This window comes from Pristis pectinata, chromosome 15, assembly GCF_009764475.1.
Source record: "Pristis pectinata isolate sPriPec2 chromosome 15, sPriPec2.1.pri, whole genome shotgun sequence".
NCBI lineage: Eukaryota > Metazoa > Chordata > Chondrichthyes > Rhinopristiformes > Pristidae > Pristis > Pristis pectinata.
The window spans coordinates 37,734,926-37,752,280 of record NC_067419.1 but is presented as its reverse complement, the minus strand read 5'-3'; the positions used below and the strand labels follow the sequence as shown (position 1 = coordinate 37,752,280).

Below are 17,355 nucleotides of genomic sequence, written 5' to 3'. Positions count from 1 at the left end.
TTTAGATATTGCTACAAATTCCAGTCTGCTCTGGTTTAGTGACCTCACTTACTCTTTGAAATATCTTATATACAAGATACCAAGGGGTGTAAGAGCATTGCCCGCGATGGCTTGTACAAAGTAGCACTTGCATTTCTCAAAATGTTCAAAGGCAGATCTAGCACATTAAAAAGACAAATATGACACAAATCATTAAGTTATGCTTGTGAGCTAAATTTCACTGGAAACATACAAACAAAACAAAACAGGAGCAAAATAGAACTTTCAGCCCTTTAAGCCACAACTGATCATCTGTCCCAGTACAATATTCCCACTTTCTCCCATACCTCTTACTGTCTTTTGCATCTAAAAATCTATCTGTCTCTTTCCTAAAAATACTAAATAACTTGGCCTCTACTGCCTTCTGTGGTAGAGAGTTCCATGGTTCAGATACTCCGAGTGAAGGCATGTCTCCTAATCTCGGTAGTAAATCCCTTGCCCTGTGACTCCCTATTCTACATCCCTCAGCCAAGGGAAACATCCTCCCCACATTTTACATTGTTCAATTAAATTCCCTCTTGATATTCTAAGCTCTCGTGAATAAAAACCCAGTTAACCTCTCATCCCAGGAATAAGTTTGTGAACCTTCACAGCACTCCCTCTGTGGTTATATATGTATTTTTAGTGAAGGAGGACAAAACTGCACACAATACTCCAAATGTGGTCTTACCTAAACCCAACATAATTGTGGCAAAATATCCTTGGTCTTGTATTCAAATCCTTTTGCTGCGAAGGCCAATGTACCATCTGCCTTCATAACCATGTGCTGTATCTGCATGTTTGCTTTCAGTGGCTGGTGTACAAGGAGACCCATGTTTCTTTGTACATCAACACTTTCTAACCTGTCACCACTTAAATAATATACCACCTTTCTGTTTTACCTACTTCACATTTATCCACATTAGACTGCACATGCTATGTTTTTGCCAACTCAATCCAAATTGCCTCTCACAATTTACATTCCCACCCAGTTTAGCATCTATGGAAAACTTTGAAATGTTACATTTGGTTCCTTCATCCAAATTATTGTCAATAGCTGATGCCCAAACTCTGATTCCTGCTGTACTCCACCTGTTACCGCCTGCCACTGCTCCTGGAAGTCACATAAGTAAGGGTTTTAAAATACAGGCATGTTCAATATCTAACAAATACGTGGTGCAGACAGAACATGGTGTAAAACTATCAGCCCCGGTTTGGAACTCAGTGCTCTGAATAATGTCCAAACATTGACCCAGTACAATAAATAGCATTGTGGCTCAGTAATTCGACAAGCAATCAAACTTCTAGCCTATTGACACAAATACAGAAAATACTGGAAGATCTCAGCCAATCAAACAGCATCTGTGGAAAGAGAAACCAATTAACGTCTCAGGTCAGAGACCATCAGAACTGGACTATGAGAATGAGGCATGTAGATAAATGGGATTAGTGTAGGCAGGTACAATGGGTGGCATGGGCATTTTTGGGCTGAAGGGCCTGTTTCTGTGCTGTTTGACTTTTTGAGTTCAAATCCCACCATGGTAGCTGGGGAGCATAAATTCAAGTGATTAAATAAATTTGGAGTTAAGAAGCCATGAAACTTCCAAATTGTCACTTGATAATGATCTGGTTCACAAATGCCCTTCAGAGTAGGAAAACCCTCCTTACATAGTATGGCCAACATGTTACTCCTGTCTCATCAATGTCACAGCCTTTTAACTGCCTTATGACATGGTCTAGCAAGACAGGGCTGGTGTGGTAGGGACAATTATGGAAGAACAATAAATACTAGCCGGGCCATTGGTTTCCACATCTTGTGAATATATATATAAAAACACAATTTCTCTTTAAAGAGAATATGAACTGCTTACAAGTCAGTTGCTAACAGATTCATTCTGGTTGCTGCTGTTATATTTTCCACAGTTGTTTCAAATTGCAAAATCTATATGGAGTGATGCGGTACCTACTGAAGGGATTTTGTATCACCTCAGACCATCTGCATTAATGAATGTTCCCAGTCACAGATGTCAGTAGGCATTCTACTTAGAATGCCTCATATCTGGGAGAAGGAACAGTGGGCATGCAGAGCTGGACGTATGGTTGGAAGAGAGGGGTGGATGAATGTTAGGCGGATGGTTAAATCCACCCAACATATTCAGAGAGCAATTCCGCTGCCTAAATTTCGTCAAAGAACCTGTGAGACTGAACTCACTTAAGAAATTTGTGAGGTGTGACAGCTTTTGATGCAATCTTCAAGCACGGCAATGTTATCAAAGTGACAATGGCAATCAACTTATGACTGTGGGGAGCTGTACTTGTCGTATCTCAAAGTTTGCTATCCATCGTTAATCACTGGTCACTGGGTCTCCATAATCAAATCAGCTCCCTTGCTGTTCTCCCTTACTAAGGAACAGGAAACTAGCCCACTTCTTTCCAAAGGCCACAGGATGACACCAAGTGCAAGCACACCACTTTGTGAGTAACTCATGCCAACATTGTACCCCATTAGCAGTCCGAAGAGATTTCTACACACAAAGTCATTGAGTTATAAAGCATGTAAACAGGCCCTTTGGCCCAACTCATCCATGCTGACCGAATTGTCTACCTGAGCTAGGTGGTGTGCAGTGTTAGGTCAATGCCCAGTATGCTGGTAACCAACATGATATAGCAATCCATTTTGACAACCACATTGGGGTTGACAAGACAAATCAAGCGTGGCTACTGGATGACAAGGGCAATCCACTCAAGACATGATCAATAACCTCCTACACAAGTAATTACACCCTGGCACATGCTTCCAAGCAATGAAAGCCATGTTGCCATGTGAAATGAGATAGAGCAGACCACTGGTGTACCAAAACAATTCTGTCACCTGCAGAGTTCCTGTCAAGATTCACGATACAATGCCTCATGCTGCAGAACCACAATATCATTAGAGTGCAGCCCTTTCCATCAGGATAATGAGGAAGAAGGGTGGAAGGAGAAAGCGAGGAGGAGGAGGAAGGGACGAGATAAACTAGAGATATTGTAGTCATCACATTGTCGCTAAGGTGCAAATCCTTAAGAATGATCTCCTGTAGCAGCAGAAAAGACTGTCATGGAGATGAGGATAAACACAGGGAAATGGGGACATGTGCATCCAGAGAGTGTGGCCTCAGAAGGGGTCATTCAGTCATGCCTACAATGTGCCAGCTCTAAGTGGTGGCTCAGTGAGACATTCAAAAAAGGAGGGAGACCGGAAGTAAGACACTGCTAGGCCTATTTGCCCCTGTGGCCATTCCCCTCGAAAGTAAGTATACCATTTTGGATACTTTTGGGGGGAATGACCATTCAGAAGACAGCAGCAGCAGCAGCCAGGTCTATGGCACCTAGCAGGAAAAGTTGAAGGCAGACAGGACTATAATGATAGGAGACTCAATAGTCAAGGGGCAGACAGGAGATTCTGTGGCCGCAAAAGGGATTATAGGATGCTGTGTTGCCTCCCTGGCGCCGGTGTCAAGGATGTCTCAGAGCGGTTGCAGAACATCCTCAAGGAGGAGGGGGAGCAGCCAGAAGTCATTGTGCACACTGGCACAAATGACATAGATAGAAAAAGGGATGAGGTCCCGCAGACTGAATTTAGGGAGGTTTACTGCATTTTCTGGGAAGGTTATAAGCCCTTTCCAGCAATTTAACACCACCTTTAGCTTCACAACACCCTTGGCTGGACCACTTTTCCTGGCTTATAAAAGAAGTTAAGGATAGTATTAGAACCAAGGAAGAGGCACACAAATTTGTGATAAAAAGTAGTAGGCCTGAGGATTAGGAACAGTTTAAAATTCAGCAAAAAAGGTCCAAATATTTGATTAAGAGAGAAGAGGTGAGAGGATCAAAGTAAACTTGCAAGGAACATAAAAGTGGATTGTAAAAGCTTTTACTAGTGTGTAAAAGGAAAAGAAAATTAGTGACGACAATTGTTGGTCTCTCACAGTCAAAAATAGGAAAATTTATTACAGGAAACAAAGAATTTGTAAATCAGTTATATAAATACTTCAGATCCACCTTTGCAGAAGAGGACACAAATCACTTCACAGAAGTGTTTTGGAACCTGATGCCTAATTGAAAAGAGGAATTAAAAGAAATTAGTATTTTTTTAAGATAGAAGTCCTGGAGAAATTAGTAGGACAGAAAACCAGTAAATCTGCAGAGTCTAATAATCTGCATCCCTGAGAAGTAGAAGACATAGCTATAGAAATAGTGGATGTATTGGTTATCAGCTTCCAAAATTCTATAGGTTATGGAACAGTTCCTGCAGTTCAGAAGGTGGTAAAAGTAAGCCCACTATTTTAAAAAAGGATGGAGAGAGAAAGCAGGGAACTGTGGACTGGTTGGCCCAATATCAGTAATAGGGGAAATGTAATAGAGTCCATTATAAGAGATATGACAACCAGAGATTTGGAAAGTTTGAACTGGCTTACAAAAAGGCAATGTAGATTTACGAAAGGGAGATCATGTTTGAGAAACCTATTGAGGTTTTTATAGTTGTAACTGGTAGAATAGATAAGGAAGAACTGTAGATGTGTTACATTTGGATTTTCAGAGGGCCTTTGATAAAGTTCCACTTAAGAATTTAGCATGCAAAATTAAAGTACATGGGATTGGGTGTAATGTACTCGCTTGGATTAAAAATTGGTTGAGAGACAGGAAACAGAGGGAAGGAATAAATGGGACTTTCTCCGGTGACTGGTGAAGTACTTTAGTGGTTGGTGCTCAGCCCCAAGTAATTCAAAATATGTGATTTGGATGAGGGAAACAAATATAATATTTCTGTTTGCCAACAGCACTACAGTGGGTGGGATTGTGATTTATGAAGATTGAAAGAGGCTTCTACATCATTTAGACAGGTTGAGTGAGTGGACAAATACATGGCAAAGACAGGTTAACATGGTTAAATGTGAAATAAGTAAGTGCTGGAACACCTCAGGCAGTATTTGTGGAAAGGGAAACAAAGTTAATACTGTAGGTTAAAGACCCTTTCTCAAAGCACTTCTGTTTCTCGTTCCACAGATGCTGCCTGACCTGCTGAGTGTTTTGAGCATTTTTCTGCTTTTCTTTCAAGCTTCCAATATCTGCAGTTTTTTTTGGATTTTCATTTATGGTTAAGTGAGAAATTGTCCACTTTGAAAGGAAAATCAGAAAGGCAAATTGTTATTTAAATGATGAGAGATTAGGAGGTATTGACGTGCAAAGGACTCTTGATGTCTTATATGCCAGTCACTGAAAGCAAACGGGTGTGGCAAGCAGTTAAGAACGCAAATAGTATGTTCGCCTTCATGTAGCAAGAGGTTTTGAATATGAAATCAAGGACCTGTTTCTACAATCATACAGGACCATGCCTGGAATATTGCATGCAGTTTTGTTTTCTTTACCAAAGACAATGCTTGTCAGAAAACACAGCAGGAAATGTTCACCAGATGGATTCCTGGGATGTAGAAATGTCATATGAGGAAAGATTGGGTCAACTAGGTCCGTACTCACTGGAGTTCAGAAGAAAGAGAAGGGATATTATTGAAACTCACAAAGTTCTAACAGAGCAGACAGGACGGATGTGAGAAGGATGTTTCCCCGGCTGGAGAATCTGCTACAAGAAGTCACAGTCTCGCAATATGGGTAAGCCATTTAGAGCTGAGATGAGGAGAAATTTCTTCACTTAGTGGATAGTGAACCAGTGGAATTTTCTTCTGCAGAAGTGGTGGAGGCCAAGTTGCTAAGCATATTTAAGAAGGAGGATGTATAGATTTCTAGACACAAAAGATATTATGGAATATGGCAAGAGAGAGCATAAGATCATGAGATATAAGAGCAGAATTAGGCCATTCAGCCCATCGAGTCTGCTCTGCCATTCATTGCTGATTTTTAACCCCATTCTCCAGCCTTCTCCCCGTAACTCAACCCCCTTACTAATCAAGAATCTATCAATCTCTTCCTTAAATACACACAATGACTTGGCCTCCACAGCCCTTTGGGGCAAAGAATTTCACAGATCCAACACCCAATGCCTGAAAAAGCTCCTCCTCATCTCAGTTTTAAAGAGATTTCCCTTTATTCTGAGACTCTGCCCTTGGACCCTCGTCTTTCCTGGTAATGGCAGCATCCTCTCCATGTCCACTCTTTCCAGGCCTTTCAGTATTTGCAGGAATATGCTAACGAAATAGAAGACCAGCCACGATCGTATTGAATGGTAAAACAGGCTCTCAGGGCTGAATAGCTCATTCCTGTTCCTATTCTCCATGTTTCCAACTCTGATACATTCCATGGATTCATCCTCCACAATATAGTTTGCTCAGTCTATGTGTTGATTAAAGTGCTCCATGATCATTGCATCACGCTTGTTACATGCATCTCTAATTTCTCGATTTATTTAAAGGCTGGAAGTCTACCTCAAACTGCCATCACTATGACCTCGCCCCGTTGCTTCTTACTTCCACCCCAACTATAAGTAGTTCGTTTTTCAACCTAAAATTATTTCTCTCAACTGCCTTTATCCTATTGGCTAAAATCAGATCCACTCCCCCTCATTTTCCAGTTTGCTTTCATCTTCAAAGTAACTTCCAACTTCAGTCTCTTCACAAAATTTTCCCTTGTGTGCTGGGGGATGCCGACCGACGTGACGAGAGCTTTGCATTGGGTGACTGTGTGTGGTTCTGCTATCGCGAGTTCCATTGAGTTAGTTGCATAGAGAAACTTGAACAACGACTGAAGACTTTTATTCATCTACACAACCTAACGGCACATCCGAAAGTAACCGTCCCGCCAACATCTGATTGGAGTTTCATTCCCTTCACTCAGTGCAGTTGGTTCAGACAGAACCACACAACCATTTTACAACGTGTTCGCACCCATCAAAACGTGTTCTGGGGGTGTGGAGTCGGGGTTTCTTTACCCTTCAAAGGTAAATGTCTTAGCTTTTTACATGCTATCTTGAAGTCTGAGTGTTTGATTGTACTGTGTATAAAATCTAAGGAGTGTCTGGTTGCAATGATAGATTGTGAATTAAATTATTGCTTTTCAATGGAAGTCTGCAACTCGGGGAGAAAATTGTAGCATTTTAGAAAATAGACGCTGGTTTTTTGCCACATGTTGTTTTGATGTGTATTTCTAGGAATACATTTGGTTAACGTGCAATAAATCAAAACCAATATATTAAGAATATATCTGTTGTAAGAGGCGGGCTTTTTTTTGTCTGAATACCAAGAAACTACGTCTTTCCGGAGGTTGTGGCATCTTTTGACACGCTAAAGCATGTTTTAAGTGGATTGTTTGAGGGAGACTCGGCTGTTTTAACATTGGGCATCACAGCCAAGTGTATAGCGGAATATTCCGTGGGTACCCGAGAATGGGGGAAATTCAATTCATCAGACAGGCTTTGCTCGGTAATTCCAGTTACTCATAGATTATTTTTTAAATTCTCTTGAGGACTTTTTTTTTTGTAAGCAGATCGCCATTTAACGTTTACAAACGTCTGGGTCTCACTGCTCCCTATTATGAAGGGATTCACTGCAGTGTTACCAGGGATAAAAATCTGGAGAACATAAGAAGCAGGAGCAGATGTGAACCAGACTGATTCCCCCCAATTCACTAAGATCATGGCTGATCCAGAGTTGGCCTCAGCACCATTTTCCCCACTCTCTCCCCATTCTCCTTTGCTCCCTTGTATTTCAACTGTCAGTCTCTACCTTGAATATATTCATTGATTCCAATTCCACGTTGCTGTGAGGTAGAGAATATCAGTGTCATGACCTACTGAGAGAGTTAATTCCTCCTCGTATCCATGTTACATTGGCAGTCCTTTATTCTGAAACAACACCCCTTGGTTCTAGATACCCCCTTTGGGGGAAATTTCCTCTTTACATTCACTTTGTTAGTCCTCCTCACAATCTTTTTTGTTTCAATACGATTACCAACATTCTTTTAAATTCCACTATTGGCTCAACCTCTCTTCATAAATCAACCCCTTCATCTCAGGAGCCAACCAAGTGAACCTTCTCTGCAGTGCCTCCACTGCAAGTATATTCTTCCTTAAATATAGAGAACAACATTGTGCACAGTTCTCTAATTCTAGTTCAACCAACACACTGTGAGGTTGCATCAAAACTTCCCTAATTTTATACTCTGTACCCCTTGCAATAACGGGTTACCATTTCATTAGCCATCCTAAATACTTGCTGTATCTGCATGCTCTAGTTTTGTGTCTCATATACAAGGACCTCCGGATCCCTTGGTACCACAACATTTGTCGTCTCACTGTATTTCACTAGTAATTTCCTTCTCATTCTTTTTTGTTCCAAAATTTCCCATTTTATATTCCATCTGCAAATTTCTTGACCTCAGACTTAACCCACCTTTATCCATTTGCAGGATTTTTGTGTCCTCTCACAACTTACAAAATCACCCATCTTTATATCATTGGCAAATTTGGCTAAGTATACACACAGCTCCTTCATTCAAGTCGCTCATGTAGATTGTAAATAATTGAGGCCTCAACATTGATTCCTGTGGCACCTCAGTAGTTACTGATTGCCAATCTGAAAATAAACCATTAATCCCAATTCTCCGTTTTCCATTAGTTAGTCAATGTTTTGCCCATTCCAATATACTATCCCCATTCTCACCTTATTAAGTAACCTTCGATGATGGTAGTTTATCAAACACCACCTAGGAATTTAAATACACCACATCCGCCTTTATTCCATCCTGTTTGCTACATTCTAGCTAGCCTAGTGATTTCCCAAAGTGAATAGGATAAATGACTGAAAGGAAAGAATTCTCAGCACTGTGAAGAAATGCAACATGAAAGAGATGGGTTAAGTGACCTCTTTCTACATCGCTTCATTCTACGATGCAGTAGTCAGCAGTCAGGTTTAATTTTGCTTTGCGTTGACGAGGAATTAGATTTCATTTGAAATGTGTTGCAGTGTTCTTTATGAGAAGGCAGGTAGATAAGTATAACTTGTCATCTCACTGAGGGATGTTGTGCTTTGATGCCGAAGTAGCTTTAGATTTCATAATGGCAAATTGCACGTGTTTCTTGCTGAACTCTGCAATGGATACAAAATTACCCGGATTTCCCCCCTCGTGTGAAAATCCGGAAATTGCTGATGTTAATATGGGGGTGTTGCAGTCTTCCGTGTTGCAATGGTACATCGCGGGCAGGGGAAAGTCAGGGCGGGAGATTTCCACAACAAGGCTGACAACAACTTTGACCGGCACCTGAGCCACCTTTCCTGGCTGAATGCTTCCCAATCTTGAATAAGTTCAACAAAGAAATCCTGAAACACTCAAACACACGAATATAAGATCTACATTGGTTAGTAAATGATCCAGCGTTAAAATGAGCAGGGGTAAGTTGCTCGCTGTGTCCAGCCTAGAGGGGAATCTGTGGGTGGGTGCTCCACAGTAAATGACGGGGAATCTGTGCCCCCACACTGAACTCTGGCGATCTCAGCATCCAGGGGTGAGCCCAGTGTGTTCAGTTTTGGTCACCCTGCTATAAGAAAGATGCCATTAAGCTGGAAAAAGTGCAGAAAAGCTTTACCAGAATGTTGCCAGGACTCAAGAGGCAGGGTTAAAGGGTTATAAGAGGTTGGTCAGGCCAGGACTATGTTCCTTGGAACACAGGAGACCGAGGAGTGATCATATAGAGGTGTATCAAATCATGCGGGACACAGACAGGGCAAATGCACACAGTCTTTTTCCCAGGGTTGGGGAATCAAGAACTAGAAGGCACAAGTTTAAGATGAGAGGGGAAAGATTTAACAGGAACCTGAGGAGCAACTTTTTCACACAGAGGGTGGTACATATATATAAAGAGCTGCCAGAGGAAATGGTTGAAGCAGTTACAATAACAACATTTAAAAAACATTTGGACAGGTGCATGGATAGGAAAGATTTAGAGGGATGTGGGTCAAAAGCAGGCAAGTGGGATTAGTTTAGATGGACATCTTGGTTGGCATGGATGAGTTGGGCTGAAGGGCCTGTTTCAGTGCTGCATAAATCTATGACTCAGTGCAAACTGCTGACAGCAACCTCCCAATCACAGGGACCTTTGGTTTCATGGGAAACACAAGTTAGCTTGAACAGGTTTAGACAATAGACAATAGGAGCAGAAGTAGACCATTCGGCCCTTCGAGTCTGCACCACCATTTTGAGATCATGGCTGATCCTCAACAATCAATATCCTGGTCCCGCCTTGTCCCTATATCCATTGATTCCCCTACCTATAAGAAACCTATCTAGCTCCTTCTTGAAAGTGCCCAGAGAATTGGCCTCCACTGCCCTCTGAGGCAGTGCATTCCACAAATTCACAACCCTCTGGGAGAAGAAGTTTTCTTCACCTCTGTCCTAAATGGCCTAGCCCTTATTCTTAAATCATGCCCCCTGGTCCTGGACTTCCCCAACATCTGGAACATATTTCCTGTCTCTATTTTGTCCAATCCCTTAATAATCCTGTATGTTTCAATCAGATCCCCTCTCAATCTTCTCAATTCCAGCGTGTACAATCCCAGTCTCTCCAACCTCTCAGCATAAGACAGTCCCGACATCCCCGGAATTAACCTCGTAAACCTACGCTGCACGCCCTCTATAGCCAGGATATCCTTCCTTAACCCTGGAGACCAAAACTGTACACAATACTCCAGGAGTGGTCTCGCCAGGGCCCTGTACAAATGCAAGAGAATCTCTTTGCTTTTGTACTCAATTCCCCTTGTAATACAGGCCAACATTCCATTAGCCTTCATCACTGCCTGCTGCACTTGCTCATTCACTTTCAGTGACTGATGAACAAGGACTCCTAGATCCCTTTGTATTTCCCCCTTACCTAACTCCACACCATTCAGATAATAATCTGCCTACCTGTTCCTGCTCCCAAAGTGGATAACCTCACACTTATCTACATTAAACTTCATCTGCCAAGTATCTGCCCACTTACCCAACCTATCCAAATCACCTTGAATTCTCCTAACCTCCTCTATACATGTCGCACTGCCACCCAACTTTGTATCATCAGCAAACTTGCTAATGTTATTCACAATGCCTTCAATGTTTGCCAACATTTCACTCAACAACTGATCCATGATCTGTATACGTCAACATTTTCAAGTCATCCAATTTTTGCTTATTTGTTAAATATGAAAATTCTTCCCCCTTCCTCCTTGAAAGAAGTGGACACTCTGCGTCTATTCTATTTCCTTTGGAGACCACTTTTCTCTGCACAATGGAGACACAAGAGACTGCAGATGCTGGAATCTGGAGCAACAAACAATCTGCCGGAAGAATCCACCAGTGCAGTCACCTGTTGTACACATAGTGACACACTCACTGGCATCCTTTTCTCCCTCATGTATGAGAAAGCAAGTGCATAGGCCAATTGTAGGAGATCCCTTCCAGTCTCAGAGACTGCCTTGGCTAGTCATGACGGACTCGCAACATTCCTATGGATGGGTGGAAACCATTCATCCTAACGGTTTGAACAACAGCTACCAGCCTGATCATCTTCCATCTCACCTCATTCCACCCTGTCCACTACCTGTGTCCACTGACATCCATCATCAGTTGTACTCGCCCTCCCTTCAACATTATCATAGTTACGAGACACAAGAGACTGCAGCTGCTGGAATGTGGCGCAAAAAAACAAACTGCTGGAAGAACTCAGCTGATCAAGCAGCATCTCTGGAGGCAAAAGGCTGGTCAAAGTTTCGGGTTGATACCCTGCATCAGGACTGAAAGTGTAGAGCAAGATAGCCGATATATGGAAGTGAGAGGGATGTTGAGACAGAGGCTGGTAGGTGATACGTGGAGACAGATCAGACAAAAATAGGCAGATGGAGCTGGGTGGGGGAGGGGAGAGGGAAGGATCGAGACAGGTCGGGAGGTGATGGGTGGAACAAGAAAAGGGAGGGGCGATGGGCAGATGTAATCAGGTGGGGGAGGGGATAGGAAAGGTGAACCAAGGGAGAAGAAGCCCAGGTAGATAGGTATGTGGGTGATGGGCAGGTGGATCAGTGGGGGGAGGGTAAAAAGGAGGAGGAGGGATGGAAAAAGTGAACAAACAGAGATCCTGCATGGACTGGTGGGAGTGGGAAAGGGACCCAGGGGGAGTAGGTCACCTGAAAATAGAAAACTCATTGTTCATTTCATTCCATTGAGCTGTAAGTGGGATATGAGGTGCTGTTCTTCTAGTTTGCATTTGACATCACTGTGAGAATGGAGAAGGCCAAGGACAGACAGGTCAGTGTGAGACGGGGAATTGAAATGCAATAGCCCAGGTGGGAGGCGTGAGAGGTACCCTGGATGTAGGCGGGAAGGGACGAAACAAAGGAAGACAGGATAGAGTCAAGGTATGAAGAGGTAAGTTCAATGGGGCAAGAGCAGGCAGTAATAATGAGTCTACCAAGTCAGTCCTGTTTGTGGATCTTGGGTAAGAGATGGAAAAGAGCAGAGGGGTTGGGATACTATCAGGTTGGATGCTGTGGAGAGGAGATTTCCTGATGTAATGGTCCAGGAGATAGTGGCCTGGTGTTTATCCAGGGGAAGATATGAGGAGGTGTCCTAGAGCTGCTGTAATTTGCTCCTTTATCAATGGAGATTCATAGGATATTCCAGCTGCCAATCACGCTGCTTTGCCCCACCTCCACCTCCAAACTGCCATGAAGACTGACTCAGTCTATTTCACGAGGAAGGCGCTCTATCACTACATTTGTCATTCCCACCCACAACTTCAGATCTTGGCTCCTCATGAATTGTAGGGGACATGGGAGAAACTCAGGGTTCACATTGTGGGATACTTGGCACCAGTACAATGGGGCCAGATGCAGGGGCTGGTGTGCCAGTTTCCCAAAGGGTAAGGTTATACACCAATTCTGTTCCATAAAACTCAAGTGAAGACAACAATAGAACAGCCTACAAGAAAAGGCTTAAGCTGCTACATGTGGAGATCCTTTGCGCAATGTCCAGCCTGCCAGAAAACAAGCGAGGGATGTTAGGAAGCATGGGGTGATCTTTCTCCAATCTTTCAAAGGGCTGAGTCTAGAGCCCATCGTTCACAGCTTGGAAGCAGTGGGAGCTCCATGGGGAGGAGTGGACCCAGATATCACAGATCTTAACAGTGCTGCTGTGGAAACAACTAACGCTTGTTTCCTATGAATTACCAACAGAGAGGTGAAGCAAAAATTTCTCTTTGTGCACAATACACACAATCCAACTGCTTCTGGTCAATTTTTACTCACTTGACTCGTAAGCAGGTTGCACTTGAGTTAGTAAACTTTTAGGTAAAAATTTCTTCCACAAAGAAGGTAGTATTGAATGGAACATTTTTAAAGTAAGACACTGAAACAAGGTCAAAGAACTGCTTTTCTTGGATTTATAGTTAGAGCTGTGACTTCATATATAGGCTATGCAAACATAGAGAGGTGAGATACTAGGATTACTACACTGGAGCAGAGAAGGAGAAAAGAAAGATTTGATGAAGATATTTTTAAATGCAGAATTTTGATAGGATAAAGAAGGAATGATTATTTTCTTTAGTAAATGAGACAATGACAAAAGGGTGATATATTTAAAAGGTTAACAAAATTTGATGTTAGATGAAGTTTATGCAGCCTTGTTAAGAGCAAAGGAAGAAGTGAAGCAGAGGAACTCGGGGAAAAGGAATACAAATGTTTAAAGTAAAGGCTCTGGAAACAACATTTAGTTTTAGTTTTCGTTAGTTGCAGCAATGAGCTTCTGTATTTATGCTGTTAACATCTGGGATTCTACACTTAATACCACAGCAACTCTTCAGTTTGTCTCTTCAAAATGTAATTCCCCATTGCCAGTGCAGAATAAATGGCTCGTGCTTGTGAGCATTGTAGTTTCAGTGAAAATTTCCATACCCCTCCACACAGTACAGTCCCCTGCACTTGACTTAATAAACAGTTATTACACAATCAAATAACACATTTGGCTCAGACGAAAGTCTTTCATCTAGCTTGTTTCCAGTACACATCAGTGTGTCGTGTACCAGTGTAGGCGCAAACTGGAGAAAAGAAGCCAAATGATTTCTGCTTTCTTGGATCCTGATAACCCTCATTCACTCCCCAGGGAAAACACCATTGATTTTCAAGGAATAGTCAATCAGTAGGAAATTCCTTCAAACTCATAATGTGTATATTTTCCCACAGATAGTCCCTAAAGTGTGATTTTTAAAGAGGCAGTCTTCAACTTTCCAGTTGAACATCATAAATAGGATACAGACTAATGACTCTTTGTGAACAGTTCCTCTGGAAAGTACTGTTTAAACTCAGATCCAATCTCCTGGGATCCCCACCATCATAGAAGCCAGTTAATTTGATTCACTGCATGTGATGTTAAGAAATGACTGGCAGCACTGAATACAGCAAAGACGATGAGATCAGACGACATCTGCAGTACTGAAGATTTGAACTCCAGAACTAACTATGACTCTGACCAAGCTGTTATACCATGATGCAGCCAACAATATAGAAAATTAGTCAGGTATGTCCTGTTCACAAAAAGCAGAACAAATCCAATCTAGCAAAGTCTTAGCCAATAAGTATACTCTTAATCACTAGCAAAGTGATGGAAGATAAGATATCTTTATTAGTTACATGTACATCGAAACATACAGTGAAATACATCTTTTGCGTAGAGTGTTCTGGAGGAAGCCCACAAGTATCACCACGCTTCCGGTGCCAACATAGCGTGCCCACAGCTCCTAACCTGTATGTCTTTGGAATGTGGGAGGAAACCGGAGCACCCGGAGGTACCGGAGCACACGTAGACACGAGGAGAACGTACAAACTCCTTACAGTCACCCGTGGGAATTGAACTCGGGTTGCTGGCATTGTAATAGCGTTATGCTAACCACTACATTACAGTGCCTCAAGCACCACTTATTCATCAGCAACCTGTCCGCTGTTGCCCAGTTTGGACCCTGCCAAAACTACTTGGCTCCAGACCTCATCACAGCCTTGGTGCAAACATGGACCAGAGGACTACATTCCAGAGGTGAGGAAAGAGTGACTGACTTTGGTACCAAGACATTATTTGACCAAGTATGATATCAAGTATGCTTGTTTCAACTGAGGTCAATGAGCATGAAGGGGTTGGAGTCATACTTCACACACAGGAATGTAGTTGTGTGGCTGTCGGAGATCAACCATCCCAGCCTAGGACTTCATAAGAGGGCAGTGTCCTAGGCCCAATCACCTTCAGCTGCATTTTAAGTCAGAAGTGGGGATATTTTCTGATGACTGTACGATGCTCTAAATTCCATTAATAGCTCCTCAGCAATGAAGCAGTCCAAGCCTTCATGAGGCAAGACCTGGACTACATGCAACAGGAGCTGATGTGGCATGAAACTGTCACACCACAAAAGTGCCAGGCAATGACCATCTCCCAACAATAGAAGGTCTAACCACCTACCTTCTGTATTCAATGGCATTACCATCACCAAGTCCCCCTTCATTAAAATCTTGAGTGTCACCGTTGATCAGAAATTCAACTGGAAAAGGTTGGGAGTTCTGCTGTGAATAGTTCATCTCCTGGCATTGTTAAACCTTCCCATCATCTACAAAACATGTCAGGAGTGTGATAGAACCGTCTCCACTTGTCTACATGATGGTAGCGCCAACATCACACAGCACCATCCAGGACAAAGACCCATCAAGTAAAGCAGCTACCTGATTGGCCTTCTATCCACCACCCTAAGCATTCATTTTCTCCACCATCTACAAAATGCACTTCTGGTACTTACCTGGGCTGCTCCAATAGCACCTTCCAAACCCACATCCTCTACCACCAAGAAGGATGAGGGCAGCATGTGCCCAGGAATACCACCATTTGCAGGTCCTCTTCCATGTCACACACCATTCTGTCTTGAAAATATTGACATTCCTTCCTTCCTCTGGGTCTAAATCATGGAACTTCCTAACTAAGAGCATTTTGAGAGTACCTTCACTCAAAGGACTGCAATTGTTCAAGAATATGGAGCATCACCAATTTAGGATAGGCAATAAATGCTGGCCTAATCTGCAATATTCACATTCTGAAAAATTAATTGAAAAATCAGTCATGAAATTTATTTTGTTCACTTGTGCAATTATTCATATATTGGAAATTTAAAATTCACTATTAACATTTTTCCAAGTTGGCTCTTAATTTTTCACTAATTTTTCCCAATAATTACTTGATCCACTGTGAAGCTGCATAATAGTCATTCAGTATTTAGCTGATCAGGCAGCATTGATGAAGAAAACTAGTGAGTTGAATCATGCTCACTTTGGTCCACTGTCTGAACTTGTCTCTGTATTCCCACAACCCTGTACTAATCTACTACGGACATGGAGGTTCAATCATCCTCTGCTTCCCGATTCCAGAGTTGGGGAGTGAGATGTAGTTTGGCTGCAGCAGCAACTAGGACCCAGCTAGTGTACCACTGAGGACTCATCCCCCAGAGCACTTTAATGGCCTTCACAGTAGTGTAGTGATTAGCATACGCTATTACAGTACCAGCAACCCAGGTTCAATTCCTGCTACTGTCTGTAAGGAGTTTGTACGTTCTCCCCGTGTCTGCATGGGTTTCCTCCGGGTGCTCCGGTTTCCTCCCACACTACAAAAAGACGTATGGGTTAGGAAGTTGTGGACATGCTATGTTGGCGCTGGAAGCGTGGTGACACTTGCAGACTGTCCCCCCCAGAACACTATGAAAAAGATGCATTTCACTGTGTATTTTGATGTACATGTGACTAACAAAGATAACTTAAAATCTTTATCTCTGTCAAAAACTTTGGTACAATTTAGAAATTTGCACACTGTTGGACATGAATGAGTATATGTAGGCACCCTTGTGTGTTAGTACATCACATGCATAGCAGACCTGGAAGCAAAATCATAAACTTTGACATTACTATGGAAGTCCCAAGTTATGTTTAGTGATCAATCCTTCAATGACTTTCTGGGGCATATCACATTACAAAATGTTGCAACACATGATGGAATTTCTAACTCAATGTATTTAATTATTTTGACTGTGGAAAAACCATTAAAATGTCACACTTTGTTACATTAGGTGTGAATGAGATTTTAATGGCTTCTTGAAACATAATTAATGCTTATCAGGATCTCAAAGGTTTCTAAAAGTTTTGTCTATGATACTTCAGTTTCAACTATAATTACAGTGTATGTTCTGATCTTGATCTTGTGCTTTGTAAAATGTTCACAATCATAAAATGGAATCAGGAGTAGGCATTATAACCCTTCAAACCTCACCTCACCATTCAATATCATCGCTGACCCTATGCC

At 42.2% G+C, this 17,355-nt stretch overlaps 1 protein-coding gene across 1 annotated transcript in view; it reads left to right on the top strand.

Moving 5' to 3' along the window:
• Window positions 1–6,666: 6,666 nt before the first annotated feature.
• The window catches only part of LOC127578572 (sodium-coupled neutral amino acid symporter 1-like), a 62,514-nt gene continuing 51,825 nt past the window's right edge, over window positions 6,667–17,355 (top strand). Inside the window, exon 1 of the mRNA XM_052030721.1 lies at window positions 6,667–6,949. The gene's annotated coding sequence lies outside the window, so the exon portion shown is untranslated. The remainder of the gene's footprint in view (window positions 6,950–17,355) is intronic.